The sequence below is a fragment of the Zea mays genome, chromosome 2 (genome assembly GCF_902167145.1).
Source record: "Zea mays cultivar B73 chromosome 2, Zm-B73-REFERENCE-NAM-5.0, whole genome shotgun sequence".
Classification (NCBI taxonomy): domain Eukaryota; kingdom Viridiplantae; phylum Streptophyta; class Magnoliopsida; order Poales; family Poaceae; genus Zea; species Zea mays.
The window spans coordinates 53,407,721-53,430,517 of record NC_050097.1 but is presented as its reverse complement, the minus strand read 5'-3'; the positions used below and the strand labels follow the sequence as shown (position 1 = coordinate 53,430,517).

The 22,797-nt window shown below is 45.2% G+C and overlaps 1 pseudogene; it reads right to left on the bottom strand.

Annotated features, from left to right (window-relative positions):
• Positions 1–1,091: 1,091 nt before the first annotated feature.
• LOC109944177 (uncharacterized) lies at positions 1,092–1,810 on the bottom strand (annotated as a pseudogene).
• Positions 1,811–22,797: the final 20,987 nt, after the last annotated feature.

Sequence of the window (22,797 nt, the reverse complement as noted above, 5' to 3'; positions counted from 1 at the left end):
TCGACCGCATCCGTACTTGGTGATACCCCGACCGTAGGTCCAGCTTGGTGAAGGGGCACGCCCCATGGAGCTCGTCGAGGAGCTCGTTGACGATCGGGGTTGAAAATGTGTCCTTGACCGTGAGCGCATTCAACGCGCGGTAGTTGACACAGAAGCGCCACAACCTGTCCGGCTTCTTGATGAGGATGACCGATGACGAGAACACCGAGTCGCTGCGGTGGACGATGCCCTGCACGATCATGGCAGCACACTGCCATTCAAGTTTGTCCTTGTGAGTCGTAGGGTAACTGTACGGTTGTACCGCCATCGGGGATGAGCCGAGCTTGAGGACGATGTGGTGGTCACAGCCCCACGCCGGAGGTAGACCGATTAGCTCGGCGAAAATGTCGGTGAAGGCGTTCAACACCCTGTCGATGAGGGCATTATCCGTTGTGGCGGTGAGGAGAATCGGTGAGGATGGAGGGCCTACTCCACTCCATCGGATGTCGCGTCCCTCCCACTATAATGCCATGGTCCAAGCGTTGAAGTCCTAGACAATAGGCCCGAGTGTGGCCATCCATTGTGTGCCGAGGATGACGTCGTACCCGGCTAGGCGCATTACGAAGAGGTCGACACAGAACACCAAGCCACTTATGTCAACTTGGGCCTAACGAAGGACTCCTGGGCAGGCCACGCACTCAGCATTGGCGACCGTTGCCGTGAGTTGTGGTCGCGGCTTGATGGTGAGGCTCGAGCGCCGTGCAGTCGCCTCCCCAATGAAGTTGTGAGTCGAGCCCGTGTTGATGAGCGCGAAGAAAGTAGCAGCGTCGACGGCCACATGCAGTTGTACAGTGTTGCAAATGGCCATCCCGGTGACGGCGTGTAGGGAAAACACCGGTGACTTCGTGTTTTGATCATCCCCAGTGGTAGCATCGTCGGCGAGGTCCAACTCGACGTCATGGATGTAGAAGATCAGCTTACATACACGGTTGTACCCCCATGTGTAACGCTCGTTGCAGTTGAAGTAGAGGCCCTGTCGGTGGCGCTCCTCTTGCTCTTGCAGGGATAGGTGCTTGCGCCCATTCGCTATGACCGAGGGCGCGGTTGCTCTATCAGTCGACGAAGCAAGTAAGGCAACACATGGTGCCGGGGCTGATAGTAGGCCACAGGACATGACCTTGGGAGGTGTCTGTGTATACTGCTCCTAGAGCTCCAGCTGGCGCGCTAGGCTCATGGCAGCCGCAAGGCATTGCAGGTTGTGGACCTGGACATCGAAGCTGAGCGGAGGAAGAAGACCCCCGTGAAGAGCTGGACCCATTGCGCCTCCTCGAGGGGTCCTGCACAGGGTGGAGCGCCTGGAAGCGGTCCTGATAGTCCGTGACAGAGCCCGTGCGACAATAATTAGCCAGCTCGAAGAGGGGCGTGGCACAGAGAGGGGGGCCATAGCGCAGGTTGAGCAACTCCTTGAACCGGCGCCACGATGGAGTACCCTCGTCCGTCTGGACCTGGATGTACCACATCTACGCCCTGCCCTCCAAGTTGTAGGAGGCCATCCAAACCTTCTCCTCCTCCATGATGCGTTGCTGATGAAAGTATGATTCGCAATGGTTTATGAAACCGAGGGGATCAGTCTTACCATCGTACCGGGGAAAGTCCAGCTTCTGGAACCTTGGCGACCGGTCATTATCGTGCTCGTCGGAGCCAATCTTGATGCCACGAGAGGACGTGTCGTCGGCTGTGAGGTTGGTGATGGCCTCAACATTGGCCGCGACGGACTCCTGCAGCGACTTGAGGCCTCGGCGAGGGCCTTGAAGTCACTAGCACTACTCATGGCTAGATCGCATGATGCAACAGAGGGTGAAGGGGAACGTGGCGCAACGACTGAGATTGGTGATGAGGTGGTGGCGGCTGTTGTGGAAGTGGACTAGACAGAGGATTGTCTGGACCGTGACACCAGGTTGTCAAGGGCGTTGTAATACTCAAAATTGTATAAAAGGATTATATAGTGAATTCCTTATCTTATGTGCCATATTAGCATCATAAAAAGAGCATACATAAAAGTTGGAGATGAATTAAAACAAATGATAAAAAGAATATGCATCATGTTGGAGTTTTATATGTTTGCACATTAAATAAAATAATAAGGATAATAACAATGAGATAATAATTCTAAAGGTTGGATCAAACCCTAAATGGAAGTTAGAGTTTGGAAATAAGAAGAAGAGAAAAGAAACTAGAAAATAAAAAGGAGAAAGATCAAAACCCTGGTTGGGCCGACAGCCATCCTATCTGGCCCATCTTCCCCTTTTCACGCCTTCACTGCGCCTGCTGGGCTGAAAAGCACCCCGCCGGCCCACTTGCGCCCCCTTTTCTTTTTCTTTTTCACTATGTCACTGCCAGGTGGGGCCACCAGGTCAGCTCTATCTCCCTCGTCGCCAACCAACGCGACTGGAGCTCCTACTCTGCCGCAAACTGGATTCTGTCCGTAACAAACCTCCATGAATTGGCCGGGTCATAGTAGCTACGCGTGGTTCGTTGGCCAGTGTGGATCAAACCGAACGCCCGAAATCCTCGCCAACGATGGCCCTTAATCGGACTTGGTCGCGGGGTATAAGAATAAGCGCGCTCGCCTCTCCTGTGACTAGTGCTTGGCCATCAGGACCGCTAGATGCCGCCACCATCCCTTCTGCTCGGCGCACCCCCTCTCTGGTCCCTCCTCGCGTCCGCGGCATCTCTGCTGCCTCGCCAAATCTCCAGGTTCCCGATGCCCCTAGACTGCCGCGAGCTGCTCCGGTCGTGTGCGGCCTCGGGGAGAACTTGGGGGATCACCGGACCACGGCAGCTTGGAACTCGATGAGTTGCCTCGGTTGTTCGCTGGGCCGTGTGGATGGAGTTGGTGTGCTAGAATCAAGAATTTGTGGGGCGGAGCGCTTGCAATTCGTCGCCGGAGTTGGCGCTCAGCCGGATACCCGCCCTGACCGTGGCCAGCCTCGACTACCACGTAAGCCGTAGGTAAGACCTGTCGTTGATCGTTTGTCATGTCCTATTTATTGCGTAGCGACCGGCTTCAAAAGTGTAGGGTGCCGCCGAGTCCTAGAATTGCTCACCGACGATAGTGCTCCGCCGCGGCGTCGCATCACGCCGTGGATCACTCCCTTGTCGCCATCCCTACCTACGGTGAGCCCTAGTATGTTTCGCCATCGTCCGAATTGTGCGTAGGGGCCTTCGAATGACGTTGTAGGGGCCCAGATCGGCCGAATCGCGTGGCTCCGGCGAGGATCCGCCGTGACCTCGGGCGGCGCCGCCGTCGCTGGCAGAGAATTGGGGAAAACACCCTGGTCGTCCGATCCTCGTTGAACGGTTCAGATTAGATAGAGGGATACCCCTTCGACGGATTGGATCTGGGCCATTGATCCAGATCGGACGGCCCTGAGCGCTCGCGGGTTCATAATGGACGAGATCCGATCCTGGCCCTTGAATCTGATCTAAACGGTCCGAATCCTCCTGTACCCCTTCGCGGATACGCATTTGCACATGAACCCCTGACCTTATTGATTATCAACCCGCCATCCGATAGGGGGTTCGCCTGAGTCTTTGTAGCAATTGCGCCAGGGCCCCTGTCTTTTCTGGAAAATGAGGCCGAGTCCTGGGATGTTTAAAAACAGATAAATAATTACAGAATTTCGTTTTTAATACAAAAACAAATCTGGAAACTTGTAAAATGCATATAAAATTCATTTTAACTCCAAATTGAGCCATTCCAATTTCTAAAATTTTGTAATAATATTCTCTACCATTTAGTGTCTCTGTTTTGACATGAAAACAGTTAGAAATTTTATTTATCATTTAATCCTATTTCAAGCACATTAAACCTTAAGAAATTCATAACTTGAATTCTATAAACTCCAAATTTAGCGATTCCAATTCCTATGATTTCATTTTAATGTGTAGATGTTTACTGTATATTCTATTTGCATGTTTGGTGTGATGTTAATTTTGCCTATACCATGTCTGTTTGTATTGCTACGACTAGCAGCGAGGTTACGAGTCACCTGAAGAGCAAGTTGGTACCTGGAATCTCAAGTGTCAGGCAAGTTGTGTCCTTGATCACTTCTTTTTACCTACTCATGTTCTGATTAATCATAATGATCTGCATAGGTTAATTTTGATGGGACCCAACAGGTTACCCTAGTTTGTCTATCTTTATACCTTGTTAACCACTGAACTTTTTGGGTAGTACTTGCTAGTGCTTTATGTGGTTTTGGGTATGAAGATACATTATTCACGATCACACTTTTATTATCTGTTTATTATCACTGTTCATGATAAGATCATTATGTTAATTGGAACATGGAGAACCACCCGGGAAAACAGTGCTACCACAAGGGTTTAATGGGACGCCCTTGGCCGATTAATTAGGAAAGCTAGTGGAAGACTACCTTACCTGAAAGGGGCAAGGGCAGTAGGGGAGTGGTCAGTGTAGGGAGGCCCTCGGGAGGATTTTGCTGCGATGGCGGTCCTGCAAGGGATTCCTACATTGGAGCTTCCTATAAACTGTAGCGGGTTTTCTGAAGCTAGTGGAACTTTGTAAAGGCCTCGTAGTGTTACCCTGCCTCGCCTCCTCGGTAGAGGTGTATGGGAAGTCGCGATCCCTTGGCAGATGGGTAACATGACTTGTGGGTAAAGATGCGCCACCTCTGCAGAGTGTAAAACTGGTATACTAGCCGTGCTCACGGTCATGAGCGGCTCGGACACTCACATGATTAAATTATGGAACTTAAACTCAATTTGTCATATGCATTGCATCGCAGGTGAGGTTGTTACTTTTGTTCTACTACTTAATTGGGTTGGTATTTACTTATACTTAGTAATTGCTAATAAAATTTTGACCAACTTTAAAAGCAATGCTCAGCTTCAACCATCCTCTTTGGTAAGCCTTACACTTCACGTGAGCTCCCACCTTTGGCGAGTTCATGCACATTATTCCCCACAACTTGTTGAGCGATGAACGTATGTGAGCTCACTCTTGCTGTCTCACACCCCCCCACAGGTCAAGAACAGGTACCACAGGATGAGGCGCATGAAGGATGCTGTGACGAGTTCGTGAGAGGTCTAGGTCGTCGTCTCCCAGTCAACTTTGGGTTGCTGGACCGTTGTCTCCTTATAATGTAATTATTTATTTATTTTGTATAGAACTCCTGTTATGTAGTAAAGATGTGACATTCGATCCTGTGCCATGATTCATCATATGTGTGAGACTTGGTCCCAGCACACCTGGTGATTATGTTTACGCCCGGGCTTTGGACCCCTAAAACCCGGGTGTTACAGAAGTGGTATCAGAGGAATGTTGACTGTAGGACGAAACCTAGATAGAACTGGACAACCAATATTCACTTACTTCTGCTACTCTGATTCTTTCTAAACTTATCTTGATCTTTTCTCATCTATTTCCGCTTTACTCTGATTATTCTTATCTTTTCTTTCTAAAGACAAATGTGGATTTCGCATTTTGAAATCCTATGCCTAAAGTGACTTTAGGAACAGGAGACCTACTCTTAGGAACAAAATCAAAACTATTTTCGTAAATATTTGTGTGCTTGAATGTTTGTTCTTATGATACTTGTCTGATTTGGATCTTTGATTGAGTGTGATGAGTTATGGAGTAATGTCCACAATTACATCTGCATATACATATACACATAAATATAAATAAATAAAAATCATGAGATGACTGTACAAATTAAGAATACCACCACTAGAATATATCAAGCCTAATAGATCCATGTTATCTTAAAAGATTCTCTTATCTTAATGGATCCATCTTACCTTAAAAAGATTCTATCTTATCCTAATCACTTTGCTTATCTCATCCTAGAGTAACAACAATGACCTAATCCAAATTACTTAAATCTTATCTATTCTAATCTAGTCATATCTAAATCTAATCCAGATCCTATCTAATTTAGTGAGGGTTACTTAATGCTGGTACAAGGGATAAGTCCATACACTTAAGCCTAAATTGGTGACCTAGATCAACTCGGCCATACCCAACAACTTGACCTACATAACATATCTATCTTAGCCTCTTGTCCCAAACCCGGATGGAGACACTAAAGAGCAAGGAGGAGATCAACCTTGACATGGAAGAATAGGAGTCAAAACAGATCTTGAGATGATTCAAGATTTACCACCTTGGATGGAGTCTTCCCTTACCAAGTTCTTATTACCATCAGCTAACCTCACTGTGACCATCTCTCTTCTTACCTAACTGTGTGTCTAAACATAAAAGATACCCATGCATTTCTAATTACTTGCTAAATAGTATTAAAAAGAGAGAGAGACTCTTAATTGTTGAATCAATTAGAAACTACAATCTCAATTACAAACCAATCTTGGTATAATCCCTTTTCTTACAAATCTCGAGGACGAGATTCTTTTTAAGGGGGGTAGGATTTGTAATACTCAAAATTGTATAAAAGGATTATATAGTGAATTCCTTATCTTATGTGCCATATTAGCATCATAAAAAGAGCATACATAAAAGTTGGAGATGAATTAAAACAAATGATAAAAAGAATATGCATCATGTTGGAGTTTTATATGTTTGCACATTAAATAAAATAATAAGGATAATAACAATGAGATAATAATTCTAAAGGTTGGATCAAACCCTAAATGGAAGTTAGAGTTTGGAAATAAGAAGAAGAGAAAAGAAACTAGAAAATAAAAAGGAGAAAGATCAAAACCCTGGTTGGGCCGACAGCCATCCTATCTGGCCCATCTTCCCCTTTTCGCGCCTTCACTGCGCCTGCTGGGCTGAAAAGCACCCCGCCGGCCCACTTGCGCCCCCTTTTCTTTTTCTTTTTCACTATGTCACTGCCAGGTGGGGCCACCAGGTCAGCTCTATCTCCCTCGTCGCCAACCAACGCGACTGGAGCTCCTACTCTGCCGCAAACTGGATTCTGTCCGTAACAAACCTCCACGAATTGGCCGGGTCATAGTAGCTACGCGCGGTTCGTTGGCCAGTGTGGATCATACCGAACGCCCGAAATCCTCGCCAACGATGGCCCTTAATCGGACCTGGTCGCGGGGTATAAGAATAAGCGCGCTCGCCTCTCCTGTGACTAGTGCTTGGCCATCAGGACCGCTAGATGCCGCCACCATCCCTTCTGCTCGGCGCACCCCCTCTCTGGTCCCTCCTCGCGTCCGCGGCATCTCTGCTGCCTCGCCAAATCTCCAGGTTCCCGATGCCCCTAGACTGCCGCGAGCTGCTCCGGTCGTGTGCGGCCTCGGGGAGAACTTGGGGGATCACCGGACCACGGCAGCTTGGAACTCGATGAGTTGCCTCGGTTGTTCGCTGGGCCGTGTGGATGGAGTTGGTGTGCTAGAATCAAGAATTTGTGGGGCGGAGCGCTTGCAATTCGTCGCCGGAGTTGGCGCTCAGCCGGATACCCGCCCTGACCGTGGCCAGCCTCGACTACCACGTAAGCCGTAGGTAAGACCTGTCGTTGATCGTTTGTCATGTCCTATTTATTGCGTAGCGACCGGCTTCAAAAGTGTAGGGTGCCGCCGAGTCCTAGAATTGGTCACCGACGATAGTGCTCCGCCGCGGCGTCGCATCACGCCGTGGATCACTCCCTTGTCGCCATCCCTACCTACGGTGAGCCCTAGTATGTTTCGCCATCGTCCGAATTGTGCGTAGGGGCCTTCGAATGACGTTGTAGGGGCCCAGATCGGCCGAATCGCGTGGCTCCGGCGAGGATCCGCCGTGACCTCGGGCGGCGCCGCCGTCGCTGGCAGAGAATTGGGGAAAACACCCTGGTCGTCCGATCCTCGTTGAACGGTTCAGATTAGATAGAGGGATACCCCTTCGACGGATTGGATCTGGGCCATTGATCCAGATCGGACGGCCCTGAGCGCTCGCGGGTTCATAATGGACGAGATCCGATCCTGGCCCTTGAATCTGATCTAAACGGTCCGAATCCTCCTGTACCCCTTCGCGGATACGCATTTGCACATGAACCCCTGACCTTATTGATTATCAACCCGCCATCCGATAGGGGGTTCGCCTGAGTCTTTGTAGCAATTGCGCCAGGGCCCCTGTCTTTTCTGGAAAATGAGGCCGAGTCCTGGGATGTTTAAAAACAGATAAATAATTACAGAATTTCGTTTTTAATACAAAAACAAATCTGGAAACTTGTAAAATGCATATAAAATTCATTTTAACTCCAAATTGAGCCATTCCAATTTCTAAAATTTTGTAATAATATTCTCTACCATTTAGTGTCTCTGTTTTGACATGAAAACAGTTAGAAAATTTATTTATCATTTAATCCTATTTCAAGCACATTAAACCTTAAGAAATTCATAACTTGAATTCTATAAACTCCAAATTTAGCGATTCCAATTCCTATGATTTCATTTTAATGTGTAGATGTTTACTGTATATTCTATTTGCATGTTTGGTGTGATATTAATTTTGCCTATACCATGTCTGTTTGTATTGCTACGACTAGCAGCGAGGTTACGAGTCACCTGAAGAGCAAGTTGGTACCTGGAATCTCAAGTGTCAGGCAAGTTGTGTCCTTGATCACTTCTTTTTACCTACTCATGTTCTGATTAATCATAATGATCTGCATAGGTTAATTTTGATGGGACCCAATAGGTTACCCTAGTTTGTCTATCTTTATACCTTGTTTACCACTGAACTTTTTGGGTAGTACTTGCTAGTGCTTTATGTGGTTTTGGGTATGAAGATACATTATTCACGATCACACTTTTATTATCTGTTTATTATCACTGTTCATGATAAGATCATTATGTTAATTGGAACATGGAGAACCACCCGGGAAAACAGTGCTACCACAAGATTTTAATGGGACGCCCTTGGCCGATTAATTAGGAAAGCTAGTGGAAGACTACCTTACCTGAAAGGGGCAAGGGCAGTAGGGGAGTGGTCAGTGTAGGGAGGCCCTCGGGAGGATTTTGCTGCGATGGCGGTCCTGCAAGGGATTCCTACATTGGAGCTTCCTATAAACTGTAGCGGGTTTTCTGAAGCTAGTGGAACTTTGTAAAGGCCTCGTAGTGTTACCCTGCCTCGCCTCCTCGGTAGAGGTGTATGGGAAGTCGCGATCCCTTGGCAGATGGGTAACATGACTTGTGGGTAAAGATGCGCCACCTCTGCAGAGTGTAAAACTGGTATACTAGCCGTGCTCACGGTCATGAGCGGCTCGGACACTCACATGATTAAATTATGGAACTTAAACTCAATTTGTCATATGCATTGCATCGCAGGTGAGGTTGTTACTTTTGTTCTACTACTTAATTGGGTTGGTATTTACTTATACTTAGTAATTGCTAATAAAATTTTGACCAACTTTAAAAGCAATGCTCAGCTTCAACCATCCTCTTTGGTAAGCCTTACACTTCACGTGAGCTCCCACCTTTGGCGAGTTCATGCACATTATTCCCCACAACTTGTTGAGCGATGAACGTATGTGAGCTCACTCTTGCTGTCTCACACCCCCCCACAGGTCAAGAACAGGTACCACAGGATGAGGCGCATGAAGGATGCTGTGACGAGTTCGTGAGAGGTCTAGGTCGTCGTCTCCCAGTCAACTTTGGGTTGCTGGACCGTTGTCTCCTTATAATGTAATTATTTATTTATTTTGTATAGAACTCCTGTTATGTAGTAAAGATGTGACATTCGATCCTGTGCCATGATTCATCATATGTGTGAGACTTGGTCCCAGCACACCTGGTGATTATGTTTACGCCCGGGCTTTGGACCCCTAAAACCCGGGTGTTACAGGCGTTGAGCCCTTGAGCAGCTGGACCTTGACTACGTAGTTCGTAGTCGTTGTTTGTCTTCTCCAGCGAGGGGTTCCTCAGTCGCAGGCTTAGAGAATGCAGGGAGATAGGAGATTAGAGATAATACTTTTCTTATTCCTCATGTCTCACGATTCCACTATAAATAGGCCACCTGCCTACCCAACTAGGCAACAACTAATTAGGGAATTACTTATTTGGTAACCAATCCCCCTACCATTAAGGCCTATTGAAAGGGAAAAGGCCTCAACATTTCCTATAATCGATTTTGGTGTTTGACGACCATCACAAACCTTATGGACTAACTAGTTGGCCTAGTTGATCATTTCTCAGGTGCATAAGTTCATCTACAACTATTCTAATTCAACTATCAACTATTCTAATTCAACTATCTGGATAGGAGAAGCTTTTTGGAAAAACACCTATGCGTGGACCGTCTAGGGTGCACGGCCAGACCATCCACGACTGCTCTATCTAACAATCTGATGACGCATTTAATGCACTTATATTCATTACTGCTGACCGTTGCGATTTCAGCCGTTGATGTGTAGGGGCGGGCCGTTCGGACCAGGGGCGTGGACCATCCGCGGTTGGTAGAATTGGAGCAACGGCTAGGAAGTGGTTGGAGGCAATAAATACAACCCCAACCACCTCCATTCACTTCATCCAAGCCTCTCATCCACTCTAATTCAATACAAGAGCATTCACTTCAACCAAAGACACATTCAAGCTTTCAAATCTCTCCAAGTTCCATAATTGTGACTAGTGATCATTAGTGATTAGTGACCTGAGAGAGAGTGATTTTGTGTATTTTCTTATTGCTCTTGTTGCTTGGCTTTTAATCGTGTCTTCTTCATCTCTCTCTAAACTTTTTTAAGTGATTTGTAAAGCAAGCAAGAGACACCTAATTGTGTGGTGATCCTTGCGGGGTCTTAGTGACCCGTAAGATTGAGAAGAAGCACTCGACCGATCTAAGTGACCGATTGAGAGAGGGAAAGGGTTGAAATAGACTCGGCCTTTGTGGCCTCCTCAACTGGGAGTAGGTTCTTTGGAACCGAACCTCGGGAAACAAATCATTGTGTCCACTTGTATTGATCTTCACCATTCGATTTCTTTCTCCCCTCCCCTCTCTCTTTAAAGTTCTCTTGCGCACATTGATTTGGGTTTGCTTCCAAAGTTATCCGCATTGATTGAGCAACTCATTGCAAAAAGAACTATCTTTCGCACTCTAAATTCATGCTTATTTATTTTTAACCCTAACCCCGGGTGAATTGCGTGTTCAAAGTTTATAATTTTTAGGTTTTGCCTATTCACCACCCCTCTAGGCGACTTTCAATTGGTATCAGAGTCTGGTACTTCATTAGAGTGTGTAACAACTCGAAGTGATGTTAGGAGAATACGCCAAAAGGGAGATTGTCACGGGGGAAAAGCCCGGATCTTCAAAAAGAAGAATGAAGGACTCCATCAAAGGAGGTTGGCGACAAGCTTAAGGAGCACAAGGAGGAATCCGGTGGCTCCATCAAGTCACACAAGAAGGGTGACAAAAAGAAAAAGAAAATGAAGAAAGTGGTTTACTACGAGACCGATTCTTCCTCACCTTCCACATCCAACACCGAGTCCACATCTTCAAAGCGCCAAGAGCGTAAGAAGTATAGTAAGATGCCTCTTCGCTATCCTCGCATTCCTAAACACGCTCCTCTACTTTCTATACCCCTACGCAAACCACCATATTTTGATGGTGAAGATTATTGTATGTGGAGTGATAAAATGAGGCACCATCTAACCTCACTCCATGAAAGTATATGGGATATTGTTGAGTTTGGAGCGCAGGCACCACAGGTGGGCGACGAGGACTACGACTCCGATGAGGCCGCCCAAATAAGGCACTTTAATTCCCAAGCCACCTCTATACTTCTCGCCTCCTTGTGTCGAGCGGAGTACAACAAGGTGCAAGGGTTGAAGAGTGCCAAAGAAATTTGGGACGTCCTCAAGACGGCGCATGAAGGGGACAAGGTGACCAAAATCACCAAGCGTGAAACGATCGAGGGAGAACTCGGTCAATTCGTCCTCAACAAAGGAGAGGAGCCACAAGCAATGTACAACCGGCTCAAAACGATGGTCAACCAAGTCCGCAACCTTGGGAGCACCAAGTGGGATGACCATGAAATAGTTAAGGTTATTTTAAGATCTCTTGTCTTTCATAATCCCACTCAAGTTCAATTAATTCGTGGAGATCCTAGATATAAACAGATGTCTGTCAAGGAGGTTATTGGCAAGTTTGTGAGCTTTGAACTTATGATCAAAGACTCCAAACATATTATCAACTTGGAGCACGGCGCCACCTCCACACCCGAGGTGCAACCCGTTGCGTTCAAAGCAACGGAAGAAAAGAAGGAAGAGTCTACACCAACGAGTAGACTACCAATCGACGCCTCCAATCTTGACAATAAGGAGATGGCTCTTATCATCAAGAACTTCTAGGAAATCCTCAAACAAAGGAAGGGGAAGGACTACAAACCCCGCTTCAAGAGGGTTTGCTACAGGTGTGGTAAGTTCGGTCATTTTATCGCTAAATGTCCATATACAAGTGATAGTGACAGGGACGGCGACAAGAAAGGGAAGAAGAAGATGGAAAAGAAAAGATACTACAATAAGAAGAACGGTGGCGATGCGCACATGGGATGGGAATGGGACTCTGACGAGAGCTCCACCGACTCCTTCGACGAGGATGCCGCCAACATCACCGTCAACAAAGGCCTTCTCTTCCCCAACGTCGGCCACAAATACCTCATGGCTAAGGATAGCAATAAGAAGAAGGTACATTCGAGAGATACCCCCAAATACACTACTTCCGATGATGAGGGTAGCTCTAGTGATAATGATGATGATTTAACTTCTCTTTTTGCAAACCTTAACAAAGATCAAAAGAAGAAAATTAATGAATTGATAGAAACCATTAACGAGAAGGAGGATATCTTGGAATGCCAAGAGGACTTGCTCATTAAGGAAAATAAGAAATTTGTTAAGCTCGAAGACGCCTATGCTCTAGAAGTAGAAAAATGTGAAAACTTGTCTAAAGAGCTTAATATTTGCAATGATTCAATTTCTTGTCTTAGAACTGGAAATGTTAGTTTAATTGCTAAGATAGAAGAATTGAATGCTTGCAAACCCTCTACATCTACTATTGAGCATGTCACTATTTGCACTAGATGTAGAGATGTTAATATTGAAGCTATGAATGATCACCTTGCTATGATTAAAGAACAAAATGATCACATAGCTAAATTAAATGCTAAAATTGCCGAGCATGAACTAGAGAATAAAAAATTTAAATTTGCTCGTAGTATGCTCTATAATGGGAGACCCCAGGTATTAAGGATGGCATTGGCTTCCAACAAGGGAGCCAAAGCAACATCAAGCATAACGCCCCTAAGAACAGGCTTTCTAACTTTGTTAAGGGCAAGGCTCCCATGGTTCTGGATAGGGAAGGCTACATTTTATATCCTGAGAACTACCGTGAGCAAAAAATTAGAAGAATTCATGCTAGGAAATCTCATTCTGTTTCTCATCATGCTTTTATGCATATTAATGAGGCTTCTAACTCTAGGCACACAACTCATATCAAAATGCCTAAGAAAAAGATTGTTGATGCATCCAATGAACATAGCATTTCATTTAAGACTTTTGATGCATCTTTTCTGCTTACTAACAAATCAGGCAAGGTAGTTGCCAAATATGTTGGGGGCAAACACAAGAGTCGAAAGACTTGTGTTTGGGTACCCAAGGTACTTGTTTCTAATGTGAAAGGACTCAAGACCGTTTGGGTACCTAAGAACAAGGCCTAAAATTGTTTTGTAGGTTTATGCATCCAGCGGGGCAAGTTGGATAATCGATAGCGGGTGCACAAACCACATGACAGGGGAGAAAAGGATGTTCTCCTCATATGAGAAAAATGATGATCCCCAAAGAACGATCACATTCGGGGATGGAAATCAAGGTTTGGTCAAAGATTTAGGTAAAATTGCTATATCTCCTGACCATTCTATTTCTAATGTTTTTCTTGTAGATTCTTTAGATTACAACTTCCTTTCTATTTCTCAATTATGTAAAATAGGTTACAATTGTCTATTTACATATGTCGGTGTTACCGTCTTTAGAAGAAGTGATGATTCAATAGCTTTTAAGGGTGTGTTAGATGGTCAGCTATATTTAGTTGATTTCAATGATAACAATGTTGAACTAGACACTTGCTTAATTGCTAAAACTAATATGGGTTGGCTTTGGCATCGCCGACTTGCTCATGTTGGGATGAAGAATCTTCACAAGCTTCTAAAGTGGGAGCACATTATAGAACTAACCAATGTTCATTTTGAGAAAGACATGATTTGTAGCGTATGTCAAGCAGGGAAGCAGGTTGGAGCTCATCATCCACACAAGAACATCATGATGACCGAAAGGCTGCTTGAGCTACTCCACATGGATCTATTTGGCCCGGTTGCTTACATAAGCATCGGCGGGAGTAAGTATTGTCTTGTAATTGTGGATGATTATTCTCGCTTCAATTGGGTGTTCTTTTTGCAGGAAAAATCTCAAACCCAAGAGACCTTGAAGAGATTCTTGAGACGAGCTCAAAATGAGTTCGGATTGGGAATCAAGGAGATTAGAAGCGACAATGAAACGGAGTTCAAAACCTCTCAAATTGAAGGATTTCTTGAGGAGGAGGGCATCAAGCATGAGTTTTCTTCTCCATACACACCCCAACAAAATGGTGTTGAGAGGAAGAATAGAACTCTTTTAGATATGGCAAGGACCATGCTTGATGAGTACAAGACACCAGATCGGTTTTGGGCAGAAGCGATTAACACCGCTTGCTACTCCATCAACCGTCTCTATCTACACCGAAACCTCAAGAACACATCGTATGAACTCCTCACAGGTAAAAATCCCAAAGTTTCTTATTTTAGAGTTTTTGGGAGAAAATGATTTATTCTTATAAAAAGAGGTAGAAATTCAAAATTTGCTCCTACAGCGGTAGAAGGCTTTTTTACTTGGTTATGACTCAAACATAAGGGCATATAGAGTCTTCAACAAGTCCACTGGATTAGTTGAAGTTTCTTGTGACATTGTGTTTGATGAGACTAATGGCTCCCAAGTGGAGCAAGTTGATCTTGATGAATTAGATGATGAAGAGGCTCCATGTGTCACGGTAAGGAACATGTCCATTGGTGATGTGTGTCCAAAAGAATCCAAAGAGCCTCCACAAGCACAAGATCAACAGTTGTAACACCCTAAAATCGTGCCTTGATTACTGGGAAAGGTTCTTCAAAGTACTTAGATGAAAATGTCTTTTAATAAAAAATTTATTGGTTTGGGATCATTTTCTTAAAAATAATAATATTAAATTTTATTTTGGTTATTCAAGGCTAAGAATAGATCTTGAAACTAGAATTTGGATTATGGAGCACATAAGGATAGAGGAGAGTAACATTAAATTTTGATATCTCGAATATAGGATTGATCTTTTATGAAAATACGTGTTTAGAAGCATTCATCTAAATGAATGGGATAATAAGAAGATAAATAAATAAAAATTTATGCTTACATGTTGAAGTTTGTGCGTGCATTTAAATTAAGTACTGAATCTTGAAACAAAAATATTAAATTCGAATTATGAATGGTTTGGAATTGTGAAACAAAAACAGGAAAAATAAAATAAAAGGAGGAAAATACCCAACTATGCTCGTAGGCCGAATTCTCAAGGTCTCGGCCCAGTTTGCCCAAGTCCTCAGCCTGGGGTGGGTGCCGACTGCCTGGCCCCACCTATCGGCCTCACTGGGCGCTTTCTCCACGTGCGTTGTGTCACCGCCGACCGTGACCCACATCATCAGCTGCTTCCCAGAACACGCGTCCTATGCTTCACAGACAAACGGGCTCCACTGGCCAAGGCCATCCCTGTCCCAGCTCCGATGCACCATGCGCCCAAGTATCGGCCGATCCGTCGCCGGGAATCTCACCCTATCTCACCTAAATCCCCTCATTTGTAGCTCGGACTTCGTCGCCGGTGTATAAATTGAACCGTGCTCTTTCCCCCTTCTCGCCCGCTCTAATTGGTGCGCTGAGAACTAGCTCGTCGTCGTGTGCTGAGAAGAAGAGATTCCGGCCGCCACCATGAGCACGCTCGTACACCATCGCCAGACACCAATTCGTCTCCCTGGGATGTCGCGGGTGTGAACCGCACCTGGACAACCCAGCTAATTGCATATTGGTGTTGGGTGGGGCCGCAATTTCTCGGCGGAAGTTTGCCTCCGCGCCCAACCCCACTGACCGCCATGGTCGTCCCCCTCCACGCTCTCAACGCCGAGTTTGCTATCTTCACCCCATCGTATATCACCGTTTGAATCAAACCTTATGGCACAAAATCATGGCACCGTGGCTCTCCGGCGAGGCCACCGTCGGGTGACGTGAACGCGACGCCGCCTGGGCGTGCGGATTGGAGAAGAGAACGTGCTACCGTTGATCATGGAGCGGATGCCCCAGATTAGAAGGGAGGGTACCCTTTCGCGTGAACGATCTGGGCCGCACGTGTTCGGATCGGGTGGTCAGTATCGATTCAGGCTTAATTAAATCCTAATTGTCGATCTGTTGATGGACGGTCGTGGGCTCGTAACGATTCAGATAGGCGACAATCTAATCTGGGTCGTGCGAGTTTGATCGGACGACTCAGGAAGACCCATACCCTTTCAGCCTAGGTCTTTTGCTAAAGAGTCCTTGAGGAACCTAGAAACTAATCCACCGTCCACCAGCAGGGCAATATGAGTCTAGGGAGTTTTTGTAGATCAGACCCTGCGCTTTTCTGTATTTGGCGCGCAGACCAGAAAATTGGGAAAATAGGGAATTAATGTTAGAAATGGATTTTTAATACAAAAATAAATCCAGAAACTTATATAATTCATATTAAATTCATTTTAGCTCCAAATTAATTCATTCCAGAGACATTAATTTTGTTTTAATATTGTCTACCACTTAGTGCCTCTGTTTAGCAATGAAACATGAATTAAAATTATTCAACTGAATTAATCTATACCATGTACTCAATAACTCCAGAAATTCATAACTCAATGACCGTAACTCCGTTTTGATCCATTCTAGTTGCATTAGTCTCACAATAATATTTATTATCATCTGGTAACTTTGTTTTGTCATTAAATATAAGTTAAAAGGTTGCACTTAGTCTATTCTATATTTAACCACGTGGATCTTCGGAAAACCATAACTTCATAACCGTAACCCCGAATTTAGCAGTTCTTGAACCCATGATCTCGTAGCGACGCATTGATTATTATTATTCAGTTTGTTCTTATGTTTGGTGTGATGTTAATTTTGCCTATACCATGTTTGTATGTATTGCTACGTTTAGCAGTGAGGACACGTGTCATCTGAAGAGCAAGTTGGTACCTGGAATATAAAGTCCCAGACAAGTTGTGCCCTTGATCACTTCTTTTTACCCAGTCATGTTCTGATTAATCATAATGATCTGCATAGGTTAATTTTGATGGGACCCAATAGGTTACCCTAGTTTGACTATCTTTATACCTTGTTCACCACTGTTTTTTTGGGTAGTACCTTCTATTGCTTTATGTGGTTTTGGGTATAGAGATACACACTATTCATGATTATACTTCTATTATCAAATGTTATTTATGTTCACGTTAAGATCATTATGTTAATTGGAACATGGAGACCCACCCGGGAAAACAGTGCTACCACAAGGGTGGTATGGGATGCCCTTGGCTGACTAATTAGGAAAGCTAGTGGAGGACTACCTTACCCGAAAGGGGCAAGGGCAGTAGGGGAGTGCTCATTGTAGGGAGGTCCTTGGGTTGATTTTGCTGCGAGGCGGTCAGGCGAGGGATCCCTGCATTGGAGCTTCCTAGAAACTGTAGCGGGTTTTCTGAAGCTAGTGGAACTTTGTAAAGGCCTCGTAGTGTTACCCTGCCTCGCCTCCTCGGTAGAGGTGTATGTGATTGGTCGTCTCTTGGTAGATGGGTAACATGACTTGTGGGTAAAGATGTGCAACCTCTGCAGAGTGTAAAACTGGTATACTAGTCATGCTCACGGTCATGAGCAGCTCGGACACTCACATGATTAATTTATGGAACTAAATTCAATTCATCATAAGCATTGCATTGAGGGTGTTGTTATTACTTTTGTTCTACTACTTAATTGGGTTGGTATTTACTTATACTTAGTAACTGCTAATAAATTTTTGACCAACTTTAAAAGCAATGCTCAGCTTCAACCATCCTCTTTGGTAAGCCTTACACTTCACATGGGCTCCCACCTTTGGCGAGTTCATGCACATTATTCCCCACAACTTGTTGAGCTATCAATGTATGTGAGCTCACACTTGCTGTCTCACCCCCCCCCCCACACAGGTCAAGAACAGGTACCACAGGAGGAGGCGCATGGAGCATGCTGTGATGAGTTTGTGAGAGGTTTAGGTCGTCGTCTCCCAATCAACTTTGGGTTGCTGGATCGTTGTATTCATATGATGTAATTATTTATTTATTTTGTATAGAACTCCTGTTATGTAGTAAAGATGTGACATTCGATCTTGTGCAATGATTCATCATATGTGTGAGACTTGGTCCCAGCACACCTGGTGATTATGTTTGCGCCCGGGTCTTGGTGCCCCGAAACCCAGGTGTGACAACAGTCATCTTGCATACAAGCATCTCCAACAACTCAAGATGAGGAAATGGCTCAAGAGGACGAGGATCAAGATCAAGACGATGAGCCACCTCAAGAGGAGGACATTGATCAAGGGGGAGATGAAGATGATCATGATAAGGAAGATGATCAAGAGATTCAGGATCAAAGACCACCGCACCCAAGAGTCCACCAAGCAATTCAAATAGATCATCCTATCAATTCCATTCTTGGTGACATCCACAAAGGGGTAACCACTTGATCTCGAGTTGCGCATTTTTGTGAACATTACTCTTTCGTGTCTTCTATTGAGCCATACAGGATAGAGGATGCACTAAGAGATCCGGACCACATGGTGGCAATGCAAGAGGAGCTCAACAAATTCACGAGGAATGAGGTATGGCATTTTGTTCCACGTCTAACCAAAATGTTGTAGGTATCAAGTGGGTATTTCACAACAAACAAGATGAGCTTGGTGCGGTGACTAGGAACAAAGCCCGACTTGCCAAAGGATATTCATAAGTCGAAGGTTTGGATTTTGATGAAACCTATGCACCCATAGCTAGGCTTGAGTCGATTCGTATATTACTTGCTTATGCTACTTACCATGGCTTTAAGTTATATCAAATGGACGTGAAGAGTGCCTTCCTCAATGGCCCTATCAAGGAAGAGGTGTATGTTGAGCAACCTCTTGGCTTTGAAGATAGTGAGTATCCTTCACATGTTTATAAGCTCTAAAAGGCGCTTTATGGGCTCAAACAAGCCCCCAAGAGCATGGTATGAATGCCTAAGAGACTTTCTTCTCACTAATGGATTTAAAGTCGGTAAAGCTGACCCTACTCTCTTCACTAAAACAATTGATAAAGACTTGTTTATATGTCAAATTTATGTTGACGATATCATCTTTGGGTCTACTAACAAGTCATCTTGTGAAGAGTTCAGTAGGATTATGATACAGAAATTCAAGATGTCTATGATGGGGGAGTTGAAGTATTACCTTGGACTTCAAATCAAGCAACTCCAAGAAGGCACCTTCATCTACCAAACTAAGTACATTCAAGACATACTCAAGAAGTTTGGAATGAAGAATGTCAAACCCATCAAGACACCCATGGGAACAAATGGGCATCTTGACCTCGACACAGGAGGTAAATCTGTAGATCAAAAGGTATATCGGTCGATGGTATGATCTTTACTCTATGTGCTTCACAACCGGATATTATGCTTTCAGTATGCATGTGTGCAAGGTTCCAAGCTAATCCTAAGGAAATCCACCTTAGGGCTGTGAAAAGAATCATGAGATATTTAGTTTACACTCTTAAGTTTGGGCTATGGTACCCCAAGGGATCTACCTTTGATCTAATTGGGTATTCTCATGTCGATTATGCCGGATGTAAAATTGATAGAAAAAGTACATCAGGGACTTGTCAGTTTCTGGGAAGATCGTTGGTGTCTTGGGCTTCAAAGAAACAAAACTTTGTAGCTCTATCAACCGCCGAAGCCGAGTATATTGTTGCAGGACATTGTTGTGCCCAATTACTCTGGATGCGGCAAACCCTTAGGGACTATGGCTACAAGTTGAGCAAAGTCCCTCTCCTATGTGACAATGAGAGTGCAATCTGCATGGTGGATAATCTCGTTGAACACAGCCGCACTAAGCACATAGACATCCGGTATCACTTTCTAAGAGATCACCAACAAAAGGAGGATATCAAAATTGCTTATGTTAGCACCTACAACCAATTAGTCGGTATCTTCACCAAGCCCTGGATGAAAAGACTTTTAACAAGCTTAGGAATGAACTAAACATCTTAGATTCTCGGAACTTTGATTGAAATATTGCACATATTGTTCTTTTATATACCTTTGATCATGTCATATCTCTTTCATTTGGTAGAAATGCATATATCTTATTCTTCTTGTGCCAAAGCTAAGACTAATGTGTTTCCAAGAGTATTTCTATGCTTAGTCTTAGATTGAAAGGGAAATTGGAGTAATCGGCAAAGGCAACGCTTTTACTACGACTCTCTAGGTACCATTTATCCTTTGTCCTACTCATGAACTTACTTTCATATCCTTCTTATAAGTGAGGCCTCTAGTTTTCTTCTTTTTTGGCGCTTAATGCCAAAGGGGGAGAAATTATTGGGCCAAAGCAAAAGGACCGCACCACCACCCTTATTTCTAAAAACTTTTAAAACAAAAAGGGGGAAATTAATAGGCATTTGCAAAAACCCTCTTGACAGCTAAGGGGAGAGTTTCTTCAGGGGGAGCTTTTATTTAGCCAAAGGAAAAGCATTTGAAAGAGAGGGAGAATTTTCAAAAACTTGAAAATGCCTTTTGAAATCATATTCTTATACCATTGGCTAAGTGCAAAAGAATTTCAAAAGACTTTTTCAAAAGATTTGCAAAAACTAGCTGAGTGGTGCAAATGTGGTCCGAAATGTTAAATATATCAAATCAATCATATATGCTTAGAAATGCTTTCATTTCAAAGTAACTTATGCACATCTGTCCAAATGCAAACTAGTTACATTTCTACATTTTGTATTTGCTTTGGTTTGTGTTGGCATCAATCACCAAAAAGGAGGAGATTGAAAGGGAAAAGGCCTCAACATTTCCTATAATCGATTTTGGTGTTTGACGACCATCACAAACCTTATATACTAACTAGTTGGCCTAGTTGATCATTTCTCAGGTGCATAAGTTCATCAACAACTGTTCTAAGTCGACTGTACAGAATATCGTACATTATTCTAGATAGGAGAAGATTTTTGGAAAAACACCTATGCACGGACCGTCCGGGCCCTTGCGGCGGACCGTCCGCGACACTAGGGTGAGTCTCGGATAGGAACACTGCAAAAAACATCGTTTACACTACGGACTGTCTGAAGGAGAAGCGAGCACCGTCCGAGACCAAGCGCGGACCGTCCGGCCTCCGGCGCGGACCGTCCGATCGTTGAAAAACCAGAAAACCCCAAAGGTGATGGGTTCGGTAAAGTATATTTTTAGCGTCCTCGCGAACCGTATGGGGTGCACGGCCAGACCGTCCGTGACTGCTCTATCTAACAATCTGACGACACATTTTAATGCACTTATAGCCGTTGATATAACCATTACTGCTGACCGTTGCGATTTCAGACATTGATGTGCAGGGGCAGACTGTCCGGACCAAGGGCGCGGACCGTCAGCGGTCGACAGAATTGGAGCAACGGCTAGGAAGTGGTTGGAGGCTATAAATACAACCCCAACCACCTCCATTCACTTCATCCAAGCCTCTCATTCACTCTCATTCAATACAAGAGCATTCACTTCAACCAAAGACACATTCAAGCTTCCAAATCTCTGCAAGTTCCATAATTGTGACTAGTGATTAGTGACTCGAGAGAGTGTGATTTTGTGTCTTTTCTTATTGCTCTTGTTGCTTGGCTTTCAGTTGTGCCATCTTCATCTCTCTCTAAACTTTCTAAGTGATTTGTAAAGCAAGCAGGAGACACCTAATTGTGTGGTGATCCTTGCGGGGTCTTAGTGACCCATAAGATTGAGAAGAAGCACTCGACCGATCTAAGTGTCGGGGACCATAATTAGGGGTACCCTCAAGACGCCTAATTCTCAGCTGGTAACCCCCATCAGCATAAAGCTGCAGAGGCCTGATGGGTGCGATTAAGTCAGGGATCAGTCCATACGAGCGACTCGATCACGCCTCGCCCGAGCCTAGCCTCGGGCAAGGGCAGCCGACCCCGAGGGGTTTCCGTCTCGCCCGAGGCCCCCCTTTAACGGCGGACACATCTCCGGCTCGCCCGAGGCCTTGCCTTCGCTAAGAAGCAACCCTGACTAAATCGCCGCGCCGACCGACCGAGTCGCAGGAGCATTTAACGCAAAGGTAGCCTGACACCTTTATCCTGACGCGCGCCCCCGGCAGAGCCGAAGTGACCGCCATCACTTCGCCGCTCCACTGACCGGTGTGACAGAAGGACAGCGCCGCCTGCGCCATTCCGACTGCAGCGCCACTTGACAGAGTGAGACTGACAGGCAGTCAGGCCTTGCCAAAGGCGCCATAGGAAACTCTGCTCCGCCCGACCCAGGGCTCGGACTCGGGCTCAGCCCCAGAAGACGGCGAACTCCGCTTCGCTCGACCCAGGGCTCGGACTCGGGCTCAGCCCCAGAAGACGGCGAACTCCGCTTCGCCCGACCCAGGGCTCGGACTCGGGCTAAGCCCCGGAAGACGGCGAACTCCGCTCCGCCCGACCCAGGGCTCGGACTCGGGCTAGGCCCCGGAAGACG